The sequence below is a fragment of the Ranitomeya imitator genome, chromosome 2 (assembly GCF_032444005.1).
Source record: "Ranitomeya imitator isolate aRanImi1 chromosome 2, aRanImi1.pri, whole genome shotgun sequence".
Lineage (NCBI taxonomy): Eukaryota > Metazoa > Chordata > Amphibia > Anura > Dendrobatidae > Ranitomeya > Ranitomeya imitator.
Window position 1 is genome coordinate 583570293 of NC_091283.1, and position 14643 is coordinate 583584935.

At 44.8% G+C, this 14643-nt stretch overlaps 1 protein-coding gene across 5 annotated transcripts in view; it reads right to left on the reverse strand.

The window, feature by feature from the left end:
• The window catches only part of LOC138667605 (bactericidal permeability-increasing protein-like), a 295646-nt gene that overhangs the window by 150286 nt on the left and 130717 nt on the right, over positions 1 to 14643 (reverse strand). The gene's annotated exons all lie outside the window — the stretch shown is intronic.

Below are 14643 nucleotides of genomic sequence, written 5' to 3' on the forward strand. Positions count from 1 at the left end.
GAGGGACCCAGTGGCAGTGCCGTCGACCAAAAGCGGGCTCACCCACCTCTTCAGACAAGCTGCACTCTCACGGGTGCTGTCGCCAAGTGTCGATACCACGGCCCCGTGTGGGGAGTTTGGCCATTTAGTGAGGTGTAAACATGTCGTATGCTGGACAATCAGGTGCAGAAAATTACGAGATTGGAAAAGGCATTCAGAATAGTCCACAGGCAAGACCTTTTCATAGGAAAGCTAGGTGTCAGCCGGGCAAGGTGGGGCAAAAGATTTTGAAATCCAGTTGTGGTTCATTTTAATGAAGGTTAGATAATCTACATTTTGGGTAGCCAGACGAGTCCTTTTTTCTGTTAGTATTGAACCTGCAGCACTGAATACTCTTTCTGATAGGACACTAGCTGCCGGGCAAGCAAGCTCCTGCAATGCATATTCTGCCAATTCTGGCCAGGTGTCTAATTTTGATGCCCAGTAATCAAATGGGAATGACGGTTGAGGGAGAACATCGATAAGGGATGAAAAATAGTTTGTAACCATACTGGACAAATGTTGTCTCCTGCCACTTTGAATTGATGCTGCAGTACCTGTCCTGTCTGCGGTCATAGCAAAATCACTCCACAACCTGGTCAGAAAACCCCTCTGGCCAACGCCACTTCTGATTTCTGCCCCTCTAACTCCTCTGGTCTGCTGGCCCCTGCAGCTCGTGTGAGAACGATCACGGGCGCTGTGTGCAGGGAATGCCAGAAGCAAACGGTCAACAAGAGTTGATTGTTTGGTTGCTAATATTAGTTCCAAGTTCTCATGTGGCATTATATTTTGCAATTTGCCTTTATAGCGAGGATCAAGGAGGCAGGCCAACCAGTAATCGTCATCATTCATCATTTTAGTTATGCATGTGTCCCTTTTGAGGATACGTAAGGCATAATCCGCCATGTGGGCCAAAGTTCCAGTTCTCAAATCTGCGGTTGTGCTTGGTTGAGGGGCAGTTTCAGGCAAATCCACGTCACTTGTGTCCCTCCAAAAACCAGAACCCGGCCTTGCCGCGCCACCAATTTCCAGTGGCCCCGGAAAAGCTTCCTCATTAAAAATATAATCATCCCCATCATCCTCCTCGTCCTCCTCCTCCTCTTCGCCTGCTACCTCGTCCTGTACACTGCCCTGGCCAGACAATGGCTGACTGTCATCAAGGCTTTCCTCTTCCTCAGCTGCAGACGCCTGATCCTTTATGTGCGTCAAACTTTGCATCAGCAGACGCATTAGGGGAATGCTCATGCTTATTATGGCGTTGTCTGCACTAACCAGCCGTGTGCATTCCTCAAAACACTGAAGGACTTGACACATGTCTTGAATCTTCGACCACTGCACACCTGACAACTCCATGTCTGCCATCCTACTGCCTGCCCGTGTATGTGTATCCTCCCACAAAAACATAACAGCCCGCCTCTGTTCACACAGTCTCTGAAGCATGTGCAGTGTTGAGTTCCACCTTGTTGCAACGTCTATGATTAGGCGATGCTGGGGAAGGTTCAAAGAAGGCTGATAGGTCTGCATACGGCTGGAGTGTACGGGCGAACGGCGGATATGTGAGCAAAGTCCACGCACTTTGAGGAGCAGGTCGGATAACCCCGGATAAGTTTTCAGGAAGCACTGCACCACCAGGTTTAAGGTGTGAGCCAGGCAAGGAATGTGTTTCAGTTGGGAAAGGGAGATGGCAGCCATGAAATTCCTTCCGTTATCACTCACTACCTTGCCTGCCTCAAGATCTACAGTGCCCAGCCACGACTGCGTTTCTTTCTGCAAGAACTCGGACAGAACTTCCGCGGTGTGTCTGTTGTCGCCCAAACACTTCATAGCCAATACAGCCTGCTGACGTTTGCCAGTAGCTGCCCCATAATGGGAGACCTGGTGTGCAACAGTGGCAGCTGCGGATGGAGTGGTTGTGCGACTGCGTTCTGTGGACGAGCTCTCGCTTCTGCAGGAGGACGAAGAGGAGGAGGAGGGGGTGCGAACGGCTACAGCCAATTGTTTCCTAGACCGTGGGCTAGGCAGAACTGTCCCAAACTTGCTGTCCCCTGTGGACCCTGCATCCACCACATTTACCCAGTGTGCCGTGATGGACACGTAACGTCCCTGGCCATGCCTACTGGTCCATGCATCTGTTGTCAGGTGCACCTTTGTGCTCACAGATTGCCTGAGTGCATGGACGATGCGCTCTTTAACATGCTGGTGGAGGGCTGGGATGGCTTTTCTGGAAAAAAAGTGTCGACTGGGTAGCTCGTAGCGTGGTACAGCGTAGTCCATCAGGGCTTTGAAAGCTTCGCTTTCAACTAACCGGTAGGGCATCATCTCTAACGAGATTAGTCTAGCTATGTGTGCGTTCAAACCCTGTGTACGCGGATGCGAGGCTAAGTACTTCCTTTTTCTAACCATAGTCTCATGTAGGGTGAGCTGGACTGGAGAGCTGGAGATCGTGGAACTAGCGGGGGTGCCGGTGGACATGGCAGACTAAGAGACGGTGGGAGATGGTATTGTTGCCACCGGTGCCCTAGATGCAGTGTTTCCTACTACGAAACTGGTGATTCCCTGACCCTGACTGCTTTGGCCTGGCAAAGAAACCTGCACAGATACTGCAGGTGGTGCGGAAAATGGTGGCCCTACACTGCCGGAAGGGATGTTGCGTTGCTGACTAGCTTCATTGGCCGAGGGTGCTACAACCTTAAGGGACGTTTGGTAGTTAGTCCAGGCTTGCAAATGCATGGTGGTTAAATGTCTATGCATGCAACTTGTATTGAGACTTTTCAGATTCTGTCCTCTGCTTAAGGTAGTTGAACATTTTTGACAGATGACTTTGCGCTGATCAATTGGATGTTGTTTAAAAAAATGCCAGACTGCACTCTTTCTAGCATCGGATACCTTTTCAGGCATTGCAGACTGAGCTTTAACTGGATGGCCACGCTGTCCTCCAACAGGTTTTGGCTTTGCCACGCGTTTTGGGCAAGATACGGGCCCGGCAGATGGAACCTGTTGCGATGTTGATGCCTGCTGCGGCCCCTCCTCCTCCGCTTCAAAACTGCTGCCGCCTGCACCCTGTTCCCCCAATGGCTGCCAATCGGGGTCAAGAACTGGGTCATCTATTACCTCTTCTTGTAGCTCGTGTGCAACTTCGTCTGTGTCACCGTGTCGGTCGGTGGTATAGCGTTCGTGATGGGGCAACATAGTCTCATCAGGGTCTGATTCTTGATCAGCACCCTGCGAGGGCAATGTTGTGGTCTGAGTCAAAGGACCAGCATAGTAGTCTGGCTGTGGCTGTGCATCAGTGCACTCCATGTCAGATTCAACTTGTAATGGGCATGGACTGTTAACTGCTTCACTTTCTAAGCCAGGGACGGTATGTGTAAAGAGCTCCATGGAGTAACCCGTTGTGTCGCCTGCTGCATTCTTCTCTGTTGTTGTTTTTGCTGAAGAGGACAAGGAAGCGACTTGTCCCTGACCGTGAACATCCACTAACGACGCGCTGCTTTGACATTTACCAGTTTCACGAGAGGAGGCAAAAGAGCTAGAGGCTGAGTCAGCAAGATAAGCCAAAACTTGCTCTTGCTGCTCCGGCTTTAAAAGCGGTTTTCCTACTCCCAGAAAAGGGAGCGTTCGAGGCCTTGTGTAGCCAGACGACGAACCTGGCTCCACAGCTCCAGACTTAGGTGCAATATTTTTTTTCCCACGACCAGCTGATGCTCCACCACTACCACTACCCTCATTACCAGCTGACAATGAACGCCCCCGGCCACGACCTCTTCCACCATACTTCCTCATTGTTTTAAAAACGTAAACAAACTAACGGTATTTGTTGCTGTCACACAAATTACACGGTGAGCTATAACTTGTGTTGATTTAGCTACCCCTTTACAGGTGAGTGAGACCACAACGAAAATCAGGCACAATGTTACACACTCTGTTGTTGGTGGCAACAAATGAGAGAGATGCCACACACGCAGGACTGTCACTGAAGCACAAATGTAAATATTAATCTCCCACTGATTTGATTTTTTTTTTTTTTAAGGGAGACTTTAGGAAAAAAAATAATAGAATAAAATGATTTTTTCAGGAGGAATTTAGAAACCAAATAAAATAAAATGATTTTTTCAGGGAGAATTTAGAAAACAAATAAAACAAAAAAAGGCTTTCTATGGCCCACTGAGTGAGAGATGACGCACACAGGAGTCAGGAGTGGCACACAAGCCCAGAGGCCAATATTTATCTCCCACTGATTGATGTAGTGATTTTTTCAGGTAGATTTTGGAACCCAAATCAAGCTAAAAAAAATAATAGGCTTTCTATGGCCCACAATTGGAGAGAGAGAGATGGCACACCCAGGAGTCAAGACTGGCACACAAGCAGAAAGGGCAATATTAATCTCCCACTGATTTGTTTTTTTTTTTGTTTTTTTCAGGGAGACTTTAGGAAAAAAAAAATAGAATAAAATGATTTTTTCAGGAAGAATTTAGAAACCAAATAAAATAAAATGATTTTTTCAGGGAGAATTTAGAAAACAAATAAAACAAAAAAAGGCTTTCTATGGCCCACTGAGTGAGAGATGACACACACAGGAGTCAGGAGTGGCACACAAGCCCAGAGGCCAATATTTATCTCCCACTGATTGATGTAGTGATTTTTTCAGGTAGATTTTGGAACCCAAATTGTTGTGAATTCTGTGGCTGAGTTCACTTCTGTGGTCACAAGTGGTATTGCAGTCTCTGGGCTTCCTCCCTCAGGTGTTTTGGTGAGCTCGTTGGCTGCCTTGCTATTTAGCTCCACCTGAGTCTGTCTTCCTTGCTCCTTGTCAATGTTCCAGTGTTGGATCTGAACTACTGCATCTTTCCTTGGGCCTGCTGCTCTGCTAGATAAGTGCTTCTAGTTTGTTTTCTGTTTTTTCTGTCCAGCTTGTTATTATCTTTTGCTGGAAGCTCTGAGAAGCAAAGGGGTGCACCGCCGTGCTGTTAGTTCGGCACGGTGGGTCTTTTTGCCCCTTTGCGTGGTTTTCGTTTTAGGGTTTTTTTGTAGACTGCATAGTTCTCTTTGCTATCCTCGCTCTGTCTAGAATATCGGGCCTCACTTTGCTGAATCTATTTCATTCCTACGTTTGTCTTTTCATCTTGCTAACAGTCATTATATGTGGGGGCTGCCTATTCCTTTGGGGTATTTCTCTGAGGTAAGTCAGGCTTGTATTTCTATCTTCAGGCTAGTCAGCTCCTCAGGCAGTGCCGAGTTGCATAGGTAGTTGATAGGCGCAATCCACTGCTGCTTCCAGTTGTGTGAGGATAGATCAGGTACTGCAGTCTACAGAGATTCCACGTCTCAGAGCTCGTCCTATTGTTTTGGGTTATTGCCAGATCTCTGTATGTGCGCTGATTACTGCACGCTGTGTTGCCTGATTGCCAGCCAGAACAGTACAAGGAGCCCTTCAATGATTTCCAATAGAGGGAAAAAAGAAATCCTGACATCATTTTTTTTTCTTAGCTCTGTCTTCAGTCTTTTTTTTCCCCTAGACATTAGAGTGCTTCAGGACACAGCTGTGGACATGGATATTCAGGCTCTGTGCTCCTCAATGGATAATCTCGTTGTAAATGTACAAAAGATTCAAGATACTATTGATCAGAAATCGATGCTAGAACCAAGAATTCCGATTCCTGATTTGTTTTTTGGTGACAGAACTAAGTTCCTGAGCTTCAGAAATAATTGTAAGCTATTTTTGGCCTTGAAACCTCATTCTTCTGGTAATCCTATTCAACAGGTTTTGATTATTATTTCTTTTTTGCGCGGCGACCCACAGGACTGGGCGTTTTCTCTTGCACCAGGAGATTCTGCATTGAGTAATGTTGATGCATTTTTCCAGGCGCTGGGATTGCTTTACGATGAGCCTAATTCAGTGGATCAAGCTGAGAAAAATCTGCTGGCTTTATGCCAGGGTCAGGATGATGTAGAAGTATATTGTCAGAAATTTAGAAAATGGTCAGTACTCACTCTGTGGAATGAATCTGCACTAGCGGCTTTGTTCAGAAAGGGTCTCTCTGAAGCTCTTAAGGATGTAATGGTGGGATTTCCTATGCCTGCTGGTTTGAATGAGTCTATGTCCTTGGCCATTCAGATCGGTCGTCGCTTGCGCGAGCGTAAATCTGTGCACCATCTGGCGGTATTGTCTGAGAGTAAGCCTGAGCCTATGCAGTGCGACAGGACTATGACTAAAGTAGAACGGCACGAACACAGACGTCTGAACAGACTGTGTTTCTATTGTGGTGATTCTACTCATGCTATTTCTAATTGTCCTAAACGCACTAGGCGGTTCGATAGCTCTGCCGTTATTGGTACTGTACAGTCCAAATTCCTTTTGTCCATTACCTTAATGTGCTCTTTGTCATCATATTCTGTCATGGCGTTTGTGGATTCAGGCGCTGCCCTGAATCTGATGGATTTGGATTATGCTAAACGTTGTGGATTTTTCTTGGAGCCTTTGCGGTGTCCTATTCCGTTGAGAGGAATTGATGCTACACCTCTGGCCAAGAATAAGCCTCAGTACTGGGCCCAGCTGACCATGTGCATGGCTCCTGCACATCAGGAAGTTATTCGCTTTTTGGTACTGCATAATTTGCATGATGTGGTCGTGTTGGGGTTGCCATGGCTACAAACCCATAATCCAGTATTGGATTGGAACTCTATGTCGGTAACCAGCTGGGGTTGTCAGGGAGTACATGGTGATGTTCCATTTTTGTCTATTTCGTCATCCATTCCTTCTGACATCCCAGAGTTCTTGTCGGACTTTCAGGATGTATTTGAAGAGTCCAAGTCTGATGCCCTTCCTCCGCATAGGAATTGTGATTGTGCTATCGATTTGATTCCTGGTAGTAAATTCCCTAAGGGTCGTTTATTTAATTTGTCCGTACCTGAACACACCGCTATGCGCAGTTATGTGAAGGAGTCCCTGGAGAAGGGACATATTCGCCCATCGTCGTCACCATTGGGAGCAGGGTTCTTTTTTGTAGCCAAGAAGGATGGTTCGCTAAGACCGTGTATTGATTACCGCCTTCTTAATAAGATCACTGTTAAGTTTCAGTATCCCTTGCCATTGATTTCTGACTTGTTTGCTCGGATTAAGGGGGCTAGTTGGTTTACTAAGATTGATCTTCGTGGTGCGTATAATCTGGTGAGAATCAGGCAGGGAGATGAATGGAAAACGGCATTTAATACGCCCGAGGGTCATTTTGAGTATCTGGTGATGCCGTTCGGACTTGCCAATGCTCCATCTGTTTTTCAGTCTTTTATGCATGACATTTTCCGTGAGTATCTGGATAAATTCTTGATTGTTTACTTGGATGACATTTTGATCTTCTCAGATGATTGGGAGTCTCATGTGAAGCAAGTCAGAATGGTTTTCCAGGTACTGCGTGCTAATTCCTTGTTCGTGAAGGGATCAAAGTGTCTCTTCGGTGTGCAGAAAGTTTCATTTTTGGGGTTCATCTTTTCCCCTTCTACTATCGAGATGGATCCGGTTAAGGTTCAGGCCATCCAGGATTGGACTCAGCCGACATCTCTAAAAAGTTTGCAGAAATTCCTGGGCTTTGCTAATTTTTATCGTCGCTTCATCTGTAATTTTTCTAGCATTGCCAGACCATTGACCGATTTGACCAAGAAGGGTGCTGATTTGGTTAATTGGTCTTCTGCTGCCGTGGAAGCTTTTCAGGAGTTGAAGCGTCGTTTTTGCTGTGCCCCTGTGTTGTGTCAACCTGATGTTTCTCTTCCGTTCCAGGTCGAGGTTGATGCTTCTGAGATTGGTGCAGGGGCGGTTTTGTCACAGAGAGGTTCTGGTTGCTCAGTGTTCAAACCATGTGCTTTCTTTTCCAGGAAATTTTCTGCTGCTGAGCGTAATTATGATGTGGGCAACCGAGAGTTGCTGGCCATGAAGTGGGCATTCGAGGAGTGGCGTCATTGGCTTGAGGGTGCTAAGCATCGCGTGGTGGTTTTGACTGATCATAAGAACCTTACTTATCTTGAGTCTGCCAAGCGCTTGAATCCTAGACAGGCCCGTTGGTCGTTATTTTTTGCTCGTTTTGATTTTGTGATTTCATACCTTCCAGGCTCTAAAAATGTGAAGGCGGATGCTCTGTCTAGGAGTTTTGTGCCCGACTCTCCGGGGTTATCTGAGCCGGCGAGTATTCTCAAGGAAGGAGTCATTGTGTCTGCCATCTCCCCTGATTTGCGGAGAGTGTTGCAGAAATTTCAGGCTAATAAACCTGATCGTTGTCCGGCCGAGAAACTGTTCGTCCCTGATAGGTGGACTAGTAAAGTTATCTCTGAACTTCATTGTTCGGTGCTGGCCGGTCATCCAGGAATCTTTGGTACCAGGGAGTTGGTTGCTAGATCCTTCTGGTGGTCATCTCTGTCACGGGATGTGCGTGCTTTTGTGCAGTCCTGTGGAATTTGTGCTAGGGCTAAGCCCTGCTGTTCACGTGCCAGTGGGTTGCTTTTGCCCTTGCCGGTCCCGAAGAGGCCTTGGACACATATTTCGATGGATTTCATTTCTGACCTTCCCGTTTCTCAAAAGATGTCTGTCATTTGGGTGGTCTGTGATCGCTTTTCTAAAATGGTCCATCTGGTGCCCTTGGTTAAATTGCCTTCCTCCTCTGATTTGGTGCCTTTGTTCTTCCAGCATGTGGTTCGTTTACATGGCATTCCTGAGAATATTGTTTCTGACAGAGGTTCCCAGTTTGTCTCGAGGTTCTGGCGAGCCTTTTGTGGTAGGATGGGCATTGACCTATCTTTTTCCTCGGCCTTCCATCCTCAGACTAATGGCCAGACCGAACGAACCAATCAGACCTTGGAAACATATCTGAGATGTTTTGTTTCCGCTGATCAGGATGATTGGGTGTCATTTTTGCCGTTGGCTGAGTTCGCCCTTAATAATCGGGCCAGCTCGGCTACCTTGGTCTCTCCATTTTTCTGCAATTCTGGGTTCCATCCTCGTTTCTCTTCAGGACAGGTTGAGTCTTCGGACTGTCCTGGTGTGGATTATGTGGTGGACAGGTTGCAGCAGATCTGGACTCAGGTAGTGGACAATTTGACCTTGTCCCAGGAGAAGGCTCAGCTTTTCGCTAATCGCAGACGCCGTGTGGGACCCCGACTTCGTGTTGGGGATCTGGTTTGGTTATCTTCTCGTCATATACCTATGAAGGTTTCCTCTCCTAAATTTAAACCTCGTTTTATTGGTCCGTATAGGATTTCTGAGATTCTCAATCCGGTGTCTTTTCGTCTGACCCTCCCAGACTCCTTTTCCATACATAATGTATTCCATAGGTCGTTGTTGAGGAGATACGTGGCACCTATGGTTCCATCTGTGGAGCCTCCTGCCCCTGTTTTGGTGGAGGGGGAATTGGAGTATATTGTGGAGAAGATTTTGGATTCTCGTGTCTCTAGACGGAAACTCCAGTATCTGGTCAAATGGAAGGGTTATGCTCAGGAAGATAATTCCTGGGTTTTTGCCTCTGATGTCCATGCCCCAGATCTTGTTCGTGCCTTTCATGTGGCTCATCCTGGTCGGCCTGGGGGTTCTGGTGAGGGTTCGGTGACCCCTCCTCAAGGGGGGGGTACTGTTGTGAATTCTGTGGCTGAGTTCACTTCTGTGGTCACAAGTGGTATTGCAGTCTCTGGGCTTCCTCCCTCAGGTGTTTTGGTGAGCTCGTTGGCTGCCTTGCTATTTAGCTCCACCTGAGTCTGTCTTCCTTGCTCCTTGTCAATGTTCCAGTGTTGGATCTGAGCTACTGCATCTTTCCTTGGGCCTGCTGCTCTGCTAGATAAGTGCTTCTAGTTTGTTTTCTGTTTTTTCTGTCCAGCTTGTTATTATCTTTTGCTGGAAGCTCTGAGAAGCAAAGGGGTGCACCGCCGTGCTGTTAGTTCGGCACGGTGGGTCTTTTTGCCCCTTTGCGTGGTTTTCGTTTTAGGGTTTTTTTGTAGACTGCATAGTTCTCTTTGCTATCCTCGCTCTGTCTAGAATATCGGGCCTCACTTTGCTGAATCTATTTCATTCCTACGTTTGTCTTTTCATCTTGCTAACAGTCATTATATGTGGGGGCTGCCTATTCCTTTGGGGTATTTCTCTGAGGTAAGTCAGGCTTGTATTTCTATCTTCAGGCTAGTCAGCTCCTCAGGCAGTGCCGAGTTGCATAGGTAGTTGATAGGCACAATCCACTGCTGCTTCCAGTTGTGTGAGGATAGATCAGGTACTGCAGTCTACAGAGATTCCACGTCTCAGAGCTCGTCCTATTGTTTTGGGTTATTGCCAGATCTCTGTATGTGCGCTGATTACTGCACGCTGTGTTGCCTGATTGCCAGCCAGAACACCAAATCAAGCTAAAAAAAATAATAGGCTTTCTATGGCCCACAATTGGAGAGAGAGAGAGATGGCACACCCAGGAGTCAAGACTGGCACACAAGCAGAAAGGGCAATATTAATCTCCCACTGATTTGTTTTTTGTTTTTTTTTTTCAGGGAGACTTTAGGAAAAAAAATAATAGAATAAAATGATTTTTTCAGGAAGAATTTAGAAACCAAATAAAATAAAATGATTTTTTCAGGGAGAATTTAGAAAACAAATAAAACAAAAAAAGGCTTTCTATGGCCCACTGAGTGAGAGATGACGCACACAGGAGTCAGGAGTGGCACACAAGCCCAGAGGCCAATATTTATCTCCCACTGATTGATGTAGTGATTTTTTCAGGTAGATTTTGGAACCCAAATCAAGCTAAAAAAATAATAGGCTTTCTATGGCCCACAATTGGAGAGAGAGAGAGAGATGGCACACCCAGGAGTCAAGACTGGCACACAAGCAGAAAGGGCAATATTAATCTCCCACTGATTTGTTTTTTTTTGTTTTTTTTTTCAGGGAGACTTTAGGAAAAAAAAAATAGAATAAAATGATTTTTTCAGGAAGAATTTAGAAACCAAAGAAAATAAAATGATTTTTTCAGGGAGAATTTAGAAAACAAATAAAACAAAAAAAGGCTTTCTATGGCCCACTGAGTGAGAGATGACGCACACAGGAGTCAGGAGTGGCACACAAGCCCAGAGGCCAATATTTATCTCCCACTGATTGATGTAGTGATTTTTTCAGGTAGATTTTGGAACCCAAATCAAGCTAAAAAAAATAATAGGCTTTCTATGGGCCACAATTGGAGAGAGAGAGAGAGATGGCACACCCAGGAGTCAAGACTGGCACACAAGCAGAAAGGGCAATATTAATCTCCCACTGATTTGTTTTTTTTTTTGTTTTTTCAGGGAGATTTTAGGAAAAAAAAATAGAATAAAATGATTTTTTCAGGAAGAATTTAGAAACCAAATAAAATAAAATGATTTTTTCAGGGAGAATTTAGAAAACAAATAAAACAAAAAAAGGCTTTCTATGGCCCACTGAGTGAGAGATGACGCACACAGGAGTCAGGAGTGGCACACAAGCCCAGAGGCCAATATTTATCTCCCACTGATTGATGTAGTGATTTTTTCAGGTAGATTTTGGAACCCAAATCAAGCTAAAAAAAATAATAGGCTTTCTATGGCCCACAATTGGAGAGAGAGAGAGAGATGGCACACCCAGGAGTCAAGACTGGCACACAAGCAGAAAGGGCAATATTAATCTCCCACTGATTTGTTTTTTTGTTTGTTTTTTTTCAGGGAGACTTTAGGAAAAAAAAAAATTAGAATAAAATGATTTTTTCAGGAAGAATTTAGAAACCAAAGAAAATAAAATGATTTTTTCAGGGAGAATTTAGAAAACAAATAAAACAAAAAAAGGCTTTCTATGGCCCACTGAGTGAGAGATGACGCACACAGGAGTCAGGAGTGGCACACAAGCCCAGAGGCCAATATTTATCTCCCACTTTTTTTTTTTTGTTCCAGGGAAAATTTATAAACCCAATAAAAAAAATAATAAATAGGCTTTCTATGGCCCACTATCTGAGAGACAGAGAGAGATGGCACGCTTAGGACTGGCACACAAGCCCAAAGGCCAATATTAATCTCCCTTTTTTTTTTAAGGGAGAATTTATAAAACCAAAAAAAAATAAATAAATAGGCTTTCTATGGCCCACTATTTGTGAGAGAGATGGCACGCTCAGGACTGGCACACAAGCCCAGAGGCCAATATTAATCTCCCACTTTTTTTTTTTTTTTCCAGGGAAAATTTATAAACCCAATAAAAAAAAAAATAAATAAATAGGCTTTCTATGGCCCACTATCTGAGAGAGAGAGATGGCACGCTTAGGACTGGCACACAAGCCCAAAGGCCAATATTAATCTCCCACTGATTGATTTATTGATTTTTTCAGGTAGAATTTAGAACCCAAATAAAGCAAAAAAAAAAAAAAAAAATGGGCTTTCTATGGCCCACTGAGTGAGTGATGATGCACACAGGAGTCAGGAGTGGCACACAAGCCCTGAGGCCAATATTTTTCTCCCACTGATTGATGTAGTGATTTTTTCAGGTAGATTTTAGAACCAAAATCAAGCAAAAAAATAAATAGGCTTTCTATGGCCCACTGAGTGAGTGATGACACAGACAGGGATGGCACTCTAGCGGAAATGTCAATCTTAATCTCCCACAAAAAAAAAAAAACAGGGAGTGTCCTTCAATTACTATCTCTCTGCAGTAATCTCAGCCAGGTATGGCAGGCAGCAATAAGGAGTGGACTGATGCACAAATTAAATAAAAAGTGTGTACAAACCAAAAAGATAGCTGTGCAGAAAGGAAGGAACAAGAGGATTTGTGCTTTGAAAAAAGCAGTTGGTTTGCACAGCGGCGTACACACAGCAATGCAGCTATCAGGGAGCCTTCTAGGGCAGCCCAATGAGCTACAGCGCTGAGGGGGAAAAAAAAAAAATGTAGCTTCCACTGTCCCTGCACACCGAAGGTGGTGTTGGGCAGTGGAAATCGCTACAGCACAAGCGGTTTGGTGGTTAATGGACCCTGCCTAACGCTATCCCTGCTTCTGACGAAGCGGCAGCAACCTCTCCCTAAGCTCAGATCAGCAGCAGTAACATGGCGGTCGGCGGGAACGCCCCTTTATAGCCCCTGTGACGCCGCAGACAGCAAGCCAATCACTGCAATGCCCTTCTCTAAGATGGTGGGGACCAGGACCTATGTCATCACGCTGCCCACACTCTGCGTTTACCTTCATTGGCTGAGAAATGGCGCTTTTCGCGTCATTGAAACGCGACTTTGGCGCGAAAGTCGCGTACCGCATGGCCGACCCCGCACAGGGGTCGGATCGGGTTTCATGAAACCCGACTTTGCCAAAAGTCGGCGACTTTTGAAAATGAACGACCCGTTTCGCTCAACCCTAGTGGTAACATTTCTTCGATATTACTTGCGATTATTTATAAAAAACCGGAAATATGGCGAAAATTTTTAAAATTTTGCAATTTTCAAACTTTGTATTTTTATGCCCTTAAATCAGAGAGATATGTCACGAAAAATAGCTAATAAATAACATTTCCCACATGTCTACTTTATATCAGCACAATTTTGGAAACAAAATTTTTTTTTGTTAGGGAGTTATAAGGGTTAAAAGTTCACCAGCAATTTCTCATTTTTACAACACCTTTTTTTTTTAGGGACCACATCACATTTGAAGTCATTTTGAGGGGTCTATATGATAGAAAATAATGAAGTGTGACACCATTCTAAAAACTACACCCCTCAAGGTGCTCAAAACCACATTCAAGAAGTTTATTAACCCTTTACGTGCTTCACAGGAACTGAAACAATGTGGAAGGAAAAAATGAACATTTAACTTTTTTTTGCAAACATTTTAATTCAGAACCATTTTTTTTATTTTCACAAGTGTAAAAACAGAAATGTAACCATAAATTTTGTTATGCAATTTCTCCTGAATACGCCAATACCCAATATGTGGGGGTAAACCACTGTTTGGGCGCACCGCAGAACTTGGAAGTGAAGGAGCGCCGTTTTACTTTTTCAATGTAGAATTGTCTGGAATTGAGATCGGACACCATGTCGCGTTTGTAGAGCCCCTGATGTGCCTAAACAGTAGAAACCCTCCACAAGTGACCCCATTTTGGAAACTAGACCCCCCAAGGAACTTATCTAGATGTGTGGTGAGAACTTTGAATGCCCAAGTGCTTCACAGAAGTTTAGAATACAGAGTCGTGAAAATAAAAAATATTTTTTTTTCCACAAAAAAGATATTGTAGCCCCCAAGTTTTTATTTTCACAAGGGTAACAGGAGAAATTGGACCGCAATAGTTGTTGTCCAATTTATCCCGAGTACACTGATGTGCCATATGTGGGGGTAAACCACTGGACGCACGGCAGAGCTTGGAAGGGAAGGAGCGCCGTTTTGGAATGCAGAATTTGATAGAATGGTCTGTGGGCGTTATGTTGCGATTGCAGAGCCCCTGATGTACCTAAACAGTAGTAACCCCCCACAAGTGACCCCATTTTGGAAACTAGACCCCCCAAGGAACTTATCTAGATGTGTGGTGAGAACTTTTAATGCCCAAGTGCTTCACAGAAGTTTAGAAGTTTAGAATGCAGAGTCGTGAAAATAAAAAAAGTAAATCGTTAAAGTAAAGAAAACAACCACTACATACTTA